The sequence below is a fragment of the Gossypium arboreum genome, chromosome 10, assembly GCF_025698485.1.
Source record: "Gossypium arboreum isolate Shixiya-1 chromosome 10, ASM2569848v2, whole genome shotgun sequence".
NCBI classification, from domain to species: domain Eukaryota; kingdom Viridiplantae; phylum Streptophyta; class Magnoliopsida; order Malvales; family Malvaceae; genus Gossypium; species Gossypium arboreum.
In genome coordinates this window covers 34,520,619-34,535,352 of record NC_069079.1, presented here as the reverse complement: position 1 = coordinate 34,535,352, position 14,734 = coordinate 34,520,619, and positions in this window count along the sequence as shown.

Here is a 14,734-nt window from a genome sequence, read left to right as displayed (position 1 = left end):
AATCATATTTGATTTTCTTCTGGGTTCAGATGCTTCGATAATAGCCGGGATATTATCTATTGTCACGGGTAAGATGATAATCCTATTATGACAATATGATTTCTATTTGATGATTGTGGTATATATATAAATATATGTTTGGATTATTCTTTCTAATGAGAAGAAAAGATTTCTTTGAAAGACCGATTCTGTGGTTTAATTTGATTCGAAATTATTTGATTGAAAATGTAATTGGGTTATATGAGTTTGAATCTATCCACTAGATCGGAAATAAACTTTAAATGTACATGTGTGATCTGAAGGATAGTATGGAAGTAAAACTTGTATACTTGAGAATTTGATACAGAATTATGTCTATTGGAAGAATTCTATCTGAGAAATGTTATGGTAAATTAAAGTTAGTTCAATTGCTGAAGCTTTCTTCTGCACGAAGACATTATCCACTAAAATATTAGTTTTGATTTAGCCTAAATTGAACAAAGAATTTACGAAGCTCCATCATGTGTCAGTGAACGGGTTGAAGTATGTTCTAATAATGAAGTGCATAGAGACATCTTGTGATTCCTTATGGTTAGAATTGTTAAAAGACTAAGAGCTTGTGATTGACTACCATTTGAGAAAGGCTAATGTTGTTACTGATGTTTTAAGCCGAAAATCACTATTTGCTTTATGTGCAACGAATGCGCATATAGCTATGTCTGGTGATGGTTTAATAATAGTTGAATTAAAAGTAAGACCATTATTTATTCAGCAAAATTTGTGATACTCAAAAAGTTGATAATGATTTGTTAGCAAAGTAGGTCCAAGGTGATTTGAAAGTTGATTCAGAGTTTCGTGTTGTTTCTGAAGATTGTCTGAGGTTCAGAAACCAAATATGTGTTTTGAGGAATTCAGATATTGATTCAGATGATTTTGAATGAAGCCTATAGTAGTTGATTGTCGATTCACCCAGTAAAAAGCTGAGTATTAGGTACCTTCTGGATTACTTCAGTCGATTATGATACCCGAGTGGAAATGGGACAGAGTCACGATGAATTTGTATCTGGTTTACCGTTGACACCGAGCAAGAAAGATGTAGTTTGGATTATTGTGGGGTGATTAACTAAATCAACTCATTTTGTTCTGGTTCGCACTGATTATTTGCTTGATAAGCTTGCTGGGTTATATGTTTCTCAGATTTTGAGATTACACGGTGTGCCAATTTCAGTTGTTTCTGATAGAGATCTGAGGTATACATCGTAGTTTTGGAAGAAACTGCATGATGCTATAGGTGCAAAATTACATTTCAGCACAGCTTTCCATCTGCAAACAGATGGTCAGACTAAACGAGTTATTCAGATACTTGAGGATATATTGAAATGTTGCATTTTTTAGTTCGAAGGTACATGGGAACGGTATCTATCTCTGATTGGATTTGCGTACAATAAAATGGCACCTTATGAGGCTTTATACCATCATAAAAGTCATACATCATTGTATTGGGTTGAGCTCAGTAGAAATAAGATATACAGGGTTGAATTAATCAGAGAGATTGAACAAAAAGTAAAAGTAAGCCTTGAAAGTCTGAAAATGGCGTCAGATCGACAGAAATCATTTGCGGACTTGGAACGAAAAGACATAGAGTTTCAGATCGGGGGCAAAGTTATTTTGAAAGTTTTATTGTGAAAGGAAATACTCAGATTCGGTTGTAAAGGCAAATTGAGTCTGAGATTTATTGGGTAGTGTGAGATTATAAAGCGTATCGGGTTGGTTGCTTATAGACTGTTATTGCCACCTGAGCTAGAAAAGATTCACAATGTACTCCATGTTTCAATGCTTCAAAGATATCGATCTGATCCCTCACATGTGATTAATTCGTTTGAAATTAAGTCTGATATGACATTTGAGGAAGAATTGATTCGTATTGTGGCTTACAAAATTAAAGAATTGAGAAATAAGAAAATTTCGATACTTAAAGTGTTGTGGCATAAACATGGGGTTAAAAAAATACAAAATAACGTGGGAGACAAAAGATGCAATGAAAGAACGTTATCCGAACCTACTCATCGGTAAGATTTTCGGGGACGAAAATCCCTAATGGGGGAGAGTTGTAACAGCCCGATTTAGACCATAATAGGAACGGTGGTTTCGGCACCACGAATTTGAGTTAGAAAAATATTTAAAAATTATTTTCTATGTTTATTTTGTGTGAATTTATATCTGTGAAATTTTCGTGATTTAATTTTGTCATTTAGGTATCCGATTAAATAAAAGGACTTAATCGCGTAAATTAAAAATTTGATGGTTAAAAGCATAAGGGTTGAATTGTTAGTGGCTTTCTAAATGGAAGCCTTTATGTTGCAATTAGCCCAATTGAGGAAAGAATGGACGGTAATAGGTATATTATATATGATTTTATAATTTTATTACTAAGGTTCTAATAGTAAAATAGGTAATAATAAGTATATAATATAAACATATAATTAAAAAGCCAAAGTTTTATTTTATTCTCATGACCGAATATGAAAAACATAAAGAAAAGAATAAGTTTTTAAGGGTTCGGCCATCTTTCAAGTTGATTCAAGGTTCGTTTTTACTCGGTTTTTGATAATTTTTACGTTTTTGAGATCATTGCTTCGAGTACTACAAAACCCATGCTTGACTTTTTGATTTTGATGAATATTTTGAGTTATGCCATTGTTGAGAGCTTGTGATTTTTGTTGTTTGATGATGAAATATGAAAGATATGTTTTAGATTAACATATTTTGTATTGGAGTTTTTGATGATTTTGAGTAATTAGGACTAAATTGCAAAAATAATAATTTTAGGGACTAAAATGTGAAATAAATGAAACATATGGGCTTGTTTGAACACTAGGAATATTCGGCCAAACATGGGTATCTTGAAATTTTGAATGTTTTGTGTTTTGTGCAATAGGGACTAAATTGGAAAAAGTGTAAATGTTAGGGGTAAAATGGTAATTTTCCCATTTATGTGTTTTTGGATTAAATTGAATGAAAATATGTTTGAATGAGCTTAATTTGAATATGTTTAAATCAAGAACCAAAGAATTGAATTTGGATCGGGGAGAAACGAAAGTTGTCGACTAGATGTCCCGTTCCGTTTTACATCATCAGAGGTAAGTTTATAGGCAAATAGGCGTGTTTAATTGTAGATAAATGCTATATATATATGCTGGTTGAAATATGAATTTATATATGCTTATGCTGAATGTGAATAAGCTTGGTAACCATGTTCAAGCATTCGTTTCAACCGAGCTTCAACGTCCGAAAGCCCCGTATGAACCTTAGGAATAGCTAGGATACATATGTCATGACATAGGATTTCGATATGTGATGTGCGAGTAAGACCATGGCATCGATATGTGACTCCGATATATGTGTATGAGTAAGACCCTGTCTGGGACAATGGCATCGATATGTGGTTACATGTAAGACCACGTCTGGGACGTTGGCATTGTACGATATATGTGTGATTATCCGAGTGTCCTATCCAATTTCGAATGGTTCATCGGGCATCGATAAGCTGTGAAAAAATGTGCAAAAGTGAGTTAAAATGATCAGGTATGAATTGGTTTATTACCTATTTGAAATAAAGTGAGTAAGTTACTTAATCTTTGATGCAAACATATTTGAAGTAAAGTAAAAATTATATGTGAATGTGAAAAAAGGTATTTGGCCTTGTAAATATTTAATATGAACATTATTGAAATTATTTTTGAATATATGCAATTGGTAGTATATTCGGCCATTGATATAAATATATGTTGATTGTTATACTTCGACTTACGAGTGTATGCATATAAATGTATATGTATTTGGTATGAAAAATGTGTTTTGGCTTGGCCATTGAAAGATATTTAGTAATGTATCTTTATATATAAAAGTGTTCATTCGGTCATTACCATGTTTATACATAAGGTCTGTATTTTGATTTATGAGTATACATATATGTGCTCACATATTGATGTATAGCTTTGAAATTGAAGGATATTTTGCTTATAAATATGTATGTGTATTCACCATATAATATAAATATGTATGTGGTTATTATCCTTAACCTATGAATTTATGCATATAAGAGTATATGTACTAGTTATGATAAAGATATTTTGGTTTGGAAATTGAATGATAGTTTGATGAAATATATATATATATATATATGTTCATTCGCCATGAATAATATACATGTGGAAGTACATATAAAATACATGAATTTGTAAGCTTAAGATTTAAAGTAACTATGATAGTATAATTTGGTTTAGTTTAAATGATTTGATTATGTAATTACGTTGTTTATTTGCTTATGACTTACTAAGCTATAAAAGCTTACTCTGTGTGTGTTCATGTTTACCTCTGTTTTATAGATTTTGGATTCAAGTTTCGAGCTCGGGAATCGTCAGAGAAGCTTATCACACTATCGACTGTCTTCGGTATTTTATAAGCTGAGTTTTCGAACCTATGGCATGTATAGAGTAGATTGTAATTTCAAATGTTGGATTTTGGTTTTGTATAATCTAAGTATTTTATAAGCTGAGTTTTCGAACCTATGGCTAACTCTTTTATGTTTGAATTCGGTTATGTTAAGTATGGTTTAAATTCATTTTAGTCATAAGGTCATGTGCTATGAATGTATAATATTTGTGTTAGGTACTACAAGCTTTAGAAATGGTTGATGACTTAGGATATGCATGTGAATGGTTCGGATAAGGTTATTCATGGATAGAAGTATATGTGATATGTGATTGAAGTGCTTGATGATTTGGATGTGGTTTGAAAGAGTCGGACATGATATACTTATAGTATAAATCATGTTGATGTGTCACTCTTAGTTAAAATGATTTGATTTTTGCATTTATGTATCTAAGTATTTGATGCACCTGTCATGGTACAAATATATATACCTGTTCGTAACTATATTGGTTGATTCAGCTATGGTTTTTATAAATAAATATGTGTGAAGTTGATTAATATGCTTTGTTAAAATGAGACAATGAATATGGTTAATTATAATGCTCATGGTTATGTATACAATTAACCTTGGTTTGGACTTATATAGAAGGTATGTTCAATTTATGTAATGTTAAGGAGTTTGGTTTATATGCGACGACCACAAGGTAAATAATGGTTAATTTGTTAACTAAGGTATAACATGTATTAGACAGGTGATATTCAAGAGTATATGTGTTTTATGTAGTGTTTAAATGTCCGAATTGGTGGTAAAAAGAATAGTGGTGTATATACATTTTGGCATGTAAAATGAGTGCAATTTAAGTCGCTACTGTGTTATAAAATGGTTAACTATAAATAATTGATTAAGTATACTTTTAGTATGTGAACTAAGCTTGATTAGCATCATTATTGATGGTCAGCAATAGTTCCATTTCATTATGATTAAAATGTGTAAAAGTTTTATTTATTCATTGAAATTTATTTGATCATTTATGGATTATAAATGCCGTATAAGTTAATTTCTAAAATGTTTTGTAGTGGATTTTGTTTGATTTAAATTTATACATGTATAGAAATATGACGTAAAATGATTGATGTTTATTAGATATTCGAATATCATTAACATGTTCATTATATGATTTGTAATTTTTTATGTATTATGTATTAATAATTTCATGATTAGCAATTAATTAGGCATTCGTTTACATATATGAATATGAATTGTGTGAATGTTCAGAGTCGTGCTTTTGTTCAGTAATACCTCATGACCCTATTCCGACGACGGATACGAGGTAGGGGTGTTACAAGTGGCTTAAACCGTGTTAGAGTCTGCTAAATAGGCATAGGCATGTGGTCTACCCGTGTGAGAAAGTTCAGGCTATATTGATTTCCTATGTTGACCCATTTTCTCCGTTTTTGGCCCGTTTCTCGCTCTTTTTACTCTCCTATACTCACCTAAGTATAAAACATGAAATTAAAGGATTAGGAGCATCAAATTCCATAAATCTAATGATAATTCATCCAAAAATGTGCTTAAGCATGGGATAAAAGATGTATAAATTACGACTTATCACGCCCAGTATCCGGTCCTGGTCCCGGGTACGGGTAAGGGGTGTTACAATGCAATCGTCGCTTCTTCTTTCTTGTCAGATGATGATATTACTAAACTTTGGCATATGCGCCTAGGGCATATGAGTGAGAATGGCATGGCAGAATTGAGCAAAAGAGGACTTCTTGATGGGTAAGGAATATGCAAACTGAATTTCTGTGAGCACTGTGTTTTTAGGAAGAGAAAAAGAGTTCGATTCACTAGAGGAATCCATAACACGAAGGGAACATTGGAGTATATTCATTTTGATCTGTGGGGGCCATCCAAAGTGCCTTCGAGAGGTGGAGCTAATTATATGCTAACCTTTATTGATGATTTTTTTAGAAAAGTTTGGTCGTTCTTCTTAAAGCATAAAAGCGATGTGTTTTCCGCATTTAAGTCTTGGAAAATTATGACTTTAAAAAAAGACAGGAAAACAAATAAAATACCGCCGCATAGACAATGGCTTAGAGTTTTGTTCTGATGAGATTAATAGATTGTGCATGTAACACCCCTTACCTGTACTCGAGATCGGGACAGAGTACAGGGCATTACTGTGCACGAAGATGACATTTCTGGAAAATTTCAGGCTATAAAATTGTGTTCCAAATTAAAACCAATCAATCGTATTCATAATATCCCTATTATGGACCTATAAGGCCTAAAACATACATTGAGGATAGTCCAAGACTAAACTGAGAACTTAAGAAAATTTTAGGAAAATTTTCTAGGTTAAGCCTCACACGCCCATGTGAAGGCAATGCACACGCCCGTGTGTCTTACCCATGTGGAATTAATTGAATTTATTTTCTAATTCGAACCTACAGTGGTTTTTACATAGCCGAGCACACGCCCGTGTCCTTGGCCCGTGTCCTTCACACGGCCTAGACACCCCTGTGTCTTCGCCTGTGTCCAAAAACCCGGACATTCTGTTTATGACATCATCATTCAATTTGAAGCACATGACCAAAATCACACGCCCGTGTGCTCGGCCGTGTCCTCCACACAGTTGAGACACACAGGCGTGTCTCTGCCCATGTGTTTACTACCATGCAAGCTGACCTAAAATTTTAGGTGCAGGGGACACATGACCAAGCAACACACCCATGGGGGCTGACCGTGTGTCACACACGGCCTAGACACATGCCCGTGTGTCTACCCGTGTGGACCTTTTTAGGGCTATTTTCCAAGCCTTTCTTTAACCTCCTTACACACTTATAGTTCCAATGGTATTTAACATGGCCTAATTATACTCTTAAACAACCCTAGACATACCGCATTACATGTAAACCTCATCTCATCAGTTTAATACATGCTAGATTATCCCCTTTGTATTAAGGATCACCTTATCAAATAACATGTTTAAACTTGGCTCATTTTATAACTCATTGCCAATTATGACCTAACCATCCCAAGCGATTTGGCAACAATACAGATGTCTATTTATGAAATATTACATTTAATTATCACAATAGCATTTAGCCACAATCAAACACCATTAGTAGGTCTTAGCCTACATCAAAATGAGCCATGTCTATGACCATTTACAAAAAGTGTAAATTCAATATTTAAGCCTTTACATTGGCCAACCAATGACATATATAACAAAATAGCCAAAAGTCCTATACATGCCATTAAACAAAATAAAGATATCTATATACCAAAACAGGACAAGTCGATAGTGTGTTGATTCTCCAACCGTCTTCCAATATTCACGAGTCCACGAGCTATGTAAGATAAGGAAAAGAGAATGGAGTAAGCATAAATATGCTTAGTAAGTTCGGATAACAGGAGGGTAAACTTACTAATTATTTAGCATGCAACCTCACAAGGTATTCATGCCAATACATGCATAATATAAATTCCCTATCACATACACTCAATCATCAAGTTAGTTCCATCTCAAGAAATATAGTATTTATCTTAGATGAGCACATCAATTCAAGCATTGACATTTTCATTCTTCACTATAGTCCAGTTGAATTCGTAGGAAATCCTGATGGGTATCCATTTACCGTCAAGTCATGCTAGTGATCATTTTAAATTTGCACTCCCGTGAACTTTACTCTTGTGACGGGATTGCCAGTCCAGGTTAAATCCCTCGTAATATGAATTTAAGGAGTGTTTTCGGGTTTACCATTCCAGGCTAATTCCCATACACGACAATCACTTCAAATATGCGCAGATCTGAAATACCATTCCAGACTAATTTCAGTCCTAATCGTATTAACCATCCGGGCTAAATACACAATGCACATATGTTCATCGAAAAGTTCAATTCCTTAAGTAACACTCGTCCAGGCTAGATCGTTACTATACTGAGATCATTGGATTACCCGTCCTGGCTAAATCCTTTTCTGCAACACATGCAGGATCTCATGTCAGGTGAGCTATAATTTATCCATCGGATTTCCCTTTCTATTTCAATCGGGACATTTATCAACACAATAATTATCATGCATTATTTCACAACCATTATCAATGCTATAATGCATACATGAATATACACTTTAATGCAATTTAAGTAGTTCACATTCGAGTTACATGAACCTACTTGGTAATTGCTTCGGGTTTGTGTTTCGGTTAGTCCGAAACCTTTCGTTTCCCATAGCCGACCTCCGAAATTGGTTCTTCGGGGTTATTGAGCTTAAAAATGTTGAAACCCTAGCTATGGAGGGCTTGAGAATTTCGGCTAGTACAAGAGAGAAGATGACTGATTTTTGCCTTCATTTTCCCTTTTTTATTGATTTTATTACCAAATGACCAAAATGCCTTTCCTTACTAAACTTTCAAAATTTTCCATGCATGACCATTTTTGTCCAAAAACTTAAAAATTGGAAAAATTACTCTTTAATACATTCTAATTAATAATTTAAAGCAATTTCATGAAAATTGCTTCTAGAATCCAAGTTTTGCAATTTATTCAATTTGGTCCTTAACTTCCAATTAGACACCTTACACTAAGAATTTCTTCATGAAACTTTAACATATGCCTATTTTCATAATTTAGGCCTCATAATAATCATAAAATAAATATTTTAATGTCAAATTTGTGGTCCTAAAACCACTATTCCGATTAAGCCCTATTTTGGGATGCTACAGTGCAAGTAGAAGGGATCATGAGACACTTGACAGTTCGCCATACTCCACAGCAAAATGGCATTGCAGAATAAATGAACAAAATGATTATAGAGAAGGTTCGATGTATGTTGTCAAATGCCAACTTACCAAAGTCGTTTTGGGCCGAAGCAACCTCTACTGCATGTTTTTTAATCAATCAATCCCCATCCGTTGCCATTGAGAAAAACACTCCACAAGAGGTATGGTCTGGTAATCCTGCTAATTATTCTGATTTAAAGATCTTTGGCTGTCTTGCGTATGCTCATGTTGATAATGGAAAATTGGAACCAAGATCTATTAAATGTGTTTTTCTTGGTTATAAAGCTAGTGTAGAAGGGTATAAGTTATGGTGTCCTGAAAATAGAAAAGTTGTGATTAGCAGAGATGTTGTTTTTGATGAAACTGCTATGCTACCTAACTTATCTCTTAAAAACTCTTCCAATAAAGAAAATCAAAAGCAGGTGGAATCAGATTAATATAGAGTCGACTCCTCAAGCTAGTACAAAAATTGAGAATAGAGTTGCTTCTTCACCGCAATACTCTATCGCCAAAAACAAAACTAGAAGAGAAATTAAACCTCCAAAGAAGTATGCCGAGGCTGATCTAGTTGCTTATGCTTTAAATGTGGCTGAAGATATAAATGCGAATCAAGAGCCATCTAATTATTCTGAGGCGGTTAGCTGTGAAGACTCAGAAAAAGTGGATGTTTGCTATACAAGAGGAGATGGAATCACTCCACAAAAATAGAACATGGGATCTTGTGAAACTTCCTAAAGGTAAAAAAGTTGTTCGTTGTAAATGGGTGTTTAAAAAGAAATAATAAACTCTAGGAGTTGAAGAACCCATATATAAAGTAAGACTTGTTGCAAAGGGTTATAGTCAAATTCTAGAAGTGGACTTCACAGATGTGTTCTCCCCAGTTGTTAAGCATAGTTTGATTTAAGCTTTGCTTGGTATTGTGGCCATGCATGATTTGGAGCTTAAGCAGTTAGACGTAAAAACTGCATTTTTACATGGAGAACTTAAGGAGGATATTTACATGCAACAACCAGAGGGTTTTTTAGTCTCAGAAAAAGAGGACTATGTTTGCTTGCTGAAAAAGTCCCTTTACAGTTTGAAACAATCACCAAGACAGTGGTACAAGAGGTTTGATTCCTTTATGACTTTTCATGATTTCAAAAGAAGTAGTTTTGATATTTGTGTTTACTTTAAGAAAAACAGTGATGGTTCTTTTATGTATCTACTTCTTTGTGTTGATGACATGTTGCTAGCAGCAAAAGATAAATGAGAGATAAGAAAGGTCAAAGCCCAACTAAGTGAAGAATTTAAGATGAAAGATTTAAGACCAGCAAAGAAGATACTTGGTATGGAGATTCTTAGAGATAGAAAAGCAAGTAAATTGTACCTAAGTCAGAAGGGGTACATTGAGAAAGTTCTTTGCAGGTTCAATATGCAGAGTGCTAAGCCTGTTAGTACTCCTTTAGCAGCCCATTTTAGACTTTCATCGGCTTTGTCTCCACAATCAGATGATGAGATTGAGTACATGTCACATGTTCCATACTCTAGTGCAGTGCGATCTCTCATGTATGCTATGGTTTGTTCACGTCCAAATTTATCATATGCAGCCAGTGTAGTTAGCAGATACATGGCAAATCCCGGTAAAGAACATTGGAAAGCAGTTTAGTAGATTTTAAGATACTTACAAGGTTCTACTGATGTTTGCTTACAGTTAATTTGGAAGAAGTAGAGATGGAGTCATTAGGTATGTTGATGCTGATTTTGCTAGAGATATTGATAGAAGAAGATCTCTCACAGTTTATGTCTTTACAATCGGAGGTTGTGCAATCAGTTGGAAAGCCATTTTGCAAACTACAGTCGCTTTGTCTACCACTGAAGCTGAGTACATGGCAATTACTGAGGCTTGTAAAGAAGCTATCTGGTTGAAAGGACTCTTTAATGAACTCAATGAAGACCTTCAAATCAGTACAGTATTTTGTGACAGTCAGAGTGCAATCTTCTTTACAAAAGTTCAAATGTTTCATGAGAGAACAAAACACATTGATGTTCAGTATCATTTTGTTCGTGATATTATTGCTCGTGGTGATATTATTGTGAGCAAAATTAGTACTCATGAAAGCCCTGCAGATATGATAAATAAGTCACTTCCTATAACCAAGTTTTAACATTGCTTAGACTTGGTTGGTGTCTATTGTTGACGTTAAACCCTTAAGGGGTTTTATGGAAGAGGTGGAGAACTTGTTCATTGAGAGTTCGCGATGAAGAACTTGTTCATTGATAATTTGTGTCAAGTTGGAGATTGTTAGAATTAGATGACCCTAATCCTTATTTAAATAAAATACAGTGGTAAAATAAAATAAAAGCAAAATCCATATAGAACTACACTTCTTTTATTTTATTTTAGAATAAGGTTTTTTAAACCTTATTAAACTCCATCTATTTTATTTTGATTAGAATAAGGTGTTTTAGTCTTACTAGAATATGGCTTTACAAGCCTATAAGTAGACATAGTCTATTCCTCTTGTAATTAATTCGAATTCGACATAGTGAATTTTTTTCTCCTCTGCCCTTAATTTTTTCCCGAAAGGGTTTCCACGTAAAAATCTGTGTGTTCTTTATTTTATTTTATTTTTCACATCCACACATGATAATTACATACGTCACGACTAAAACTTGGATACTTGAAAACTTAGGGCTTCAACTTTTACCAATGATACTATAACATTTATAAGGTATTTTTGTTCGATTTATATTTTGTAAGATTTATTATTGTAATTGAAATATGCATTTCTAATACATTTTGTAATATATTTTGAGTAATTTGTTTGAATTTTAGAGTAAATATTGTGAGTTTTTATTTTTGTATAATTTATTTACATGTTAAATTTCTTTTATGACTTTAGCTTTATATTGTATGTATATTATGTTCCCATCATGCATTAATTATTCCTATATCTATGTCATATTTTAATTTATCTCTATTTTATATAATTTATTATAAGAATATAATTAAGACATTAAAACCAAATTTCTCACATTAGAAGAATTAATCAATCAATTCCAACAATTTTATAATTCTAGTTGGTCTCACACAATTCAAAATATTGGTCATAAATTTAATTAAAAATACATGTTTATATAAAATAGTTATTTAATATTTATGTGTATATATTAATAAGGTCTTGGTATTATTGACAAAGGTTGAAATCTCAAGTCCTTGAGTACTTAGGTTGAGGGACATCATGCATAATTGTCATGAGTTGTCTCTAGTCTAAGTTGTTGCTATATATGATTTTTAGTCCAATTGATTGGTTTTAACTTAATCCATTTATACTTTATATTAATTTTGATTTTATTTTGTAATTATTTAAACATATATTTATAATTATACTATAATTGCATTATATTTGTACTTATAATTTTTATGAAATATAAACATTAAAAAGAGAGAAATTAAATGAAATTTAGATCCAATCCGGAATAAACTAAATCATGCCAATAATTATCATCTATAAATATGGATTTGTAAATTAAACCTAATTTTACCTGAAGAATGTACCACCGACCGGGCAATAAATATTTTACAAATAATTAAAATTTGCATAAAGTTATTTAATATTTTTATTCATAAAATTAGTTAGAAAATAAAGATTTAGTTGTTATAAGTTTAATATTTTTAATATTACAAAGAGAAACATTAAATTATATATAACAGTAAAAGTAACATCACTAATTTAAGATTTGTATTAAATATTTCAATAGTTTTATTTTTCTCATCATGAGAATTAAGCAACAGTATTGGCAAAATTATACTACAGTAAAAATGATGTATAGTTAAAAGTGTTATAAATTTTCTAATTAAGTTTTAGTTGGATTGACATTGATAGTATTGTTGTCAGTATAGGAGGACGTGAGTTTGAGTGTGTTGAAACGCATTATCTGCCAATTAAATAGTTGAAGAGAGGCTATAGATAGTTTTAGATATTGTTTCACAAAAAAAGTTATTAAATTTATAAATTTTACAAAAAATAAAATTGATAATTTTGTAACTTTAAAATTCTAGAAAATAAGGAGGACCAAATATAAAAGTTAACCTTTTCATTTTATTGTAGTAAATACGCAAGGTATAAAATATAGTAAAGCAAAGCAAATGTTGCAAATGCAAACGGTGGTATAAAATATAGCAGCTTCAACATCTTGGCTGCAAATATATGGCGTTGTGTAAGTAAAGCAAAGGGTCTCTCAGCTGATTGTATTTTCTAGTTGACGGTCGATATAGATTGGATCTTCCGCTCCCACGAGGCTACCTCGGCAATGTAATCTTTACGTCTGCACTAATTGCTTAAGCTGGTGATCTCGAAACCGAATCGTTTACTGACACCATAAAGAGGGTCCATGAACGGTTAAATCAGATAAATGATGAATATTTAAGATCAGCTATTGATTACATTGAAAAAGTTTGGTTTAAACACATTGGTTAGAGGACCGCATACTTTTCAATGCCCAAACCTTGTTGTTGTTCCATGGAATTGGTTGCCTATATATGAGGCAGATTTCGGATGGGGTCGTCCGATATATATGGGGGCCAGGGAATGTCATCCAAGAAGGCAAAATTTACATTCTACCAAGTCCAGTCAATGATGGAAGTTTGTCACTGGCAGCTTGTTCAGAGATCCCTCACATGAAAGCTTTTGAAAAACTTCTCTATGAGTTTTAATAGTTATGTTATTGGTGTGTCGCACATTTTGTTTTTGTGGTTAATGGATTATAATGGAAGTTATTGCAATACTTGATCTCGAGTATGGATCATTTAATAATTGCTTTAGGAAGTTTGGTGATTTCCTTTTTCTTTGAATGTTAGAAGCTAGATTAAGTTGCATTTCTTAATGAAAATTATTTTTTGGGTAAATAATGGAAATGATTTTTTAATGCATGTGCTATGGAAAGTTGGATGTAAAATAATTTTATAATTTTAAAATTGTATTTCCAGATTTCGAAGAATATGGAGGTGAGTTAATCAAGAATAATTTTAAACCTTTTGTATTTGTAAGTTTTATATATTTTCAATTTTAATAAAAGATCATATTTGATATTGTTATCATAAAAATAAATTTAATTAGTATTTTATATATTTAATAGTGGCATTGTACAATAAAAGGCTCATTTCTAACATTATTTACGGAAATGGGCCATTAAAAAATTATTTATTAGAATGGTTCAAAAAATGTAAAACGCTTCGACGTGGATGCGTTTTCAGGGAAAAACGTAAAAAAGCGCATTGATGTGGGAGCACTTTACCTTGTGTCAACAAAAGCGCGCTAACGTGAGAGTGCTTTACCCCCTATTTGATTAGGGTTTTTTGGTTATTTATATATTAGGACTTAAGGTTAGGGTTAGGGTTTTTGAAAAAATAAATTAGAGTTTAGGGTTTTTTAAAAATAAATTAGGATTTGTTTTAGGGTTTAATTTTTTTAATTGGTAAGTATTGTTCTGGAAGAAATAAATTTGACAAGATGCGATATGAAAAAATAAATTTGACGTGATGTGTTCTAGAAA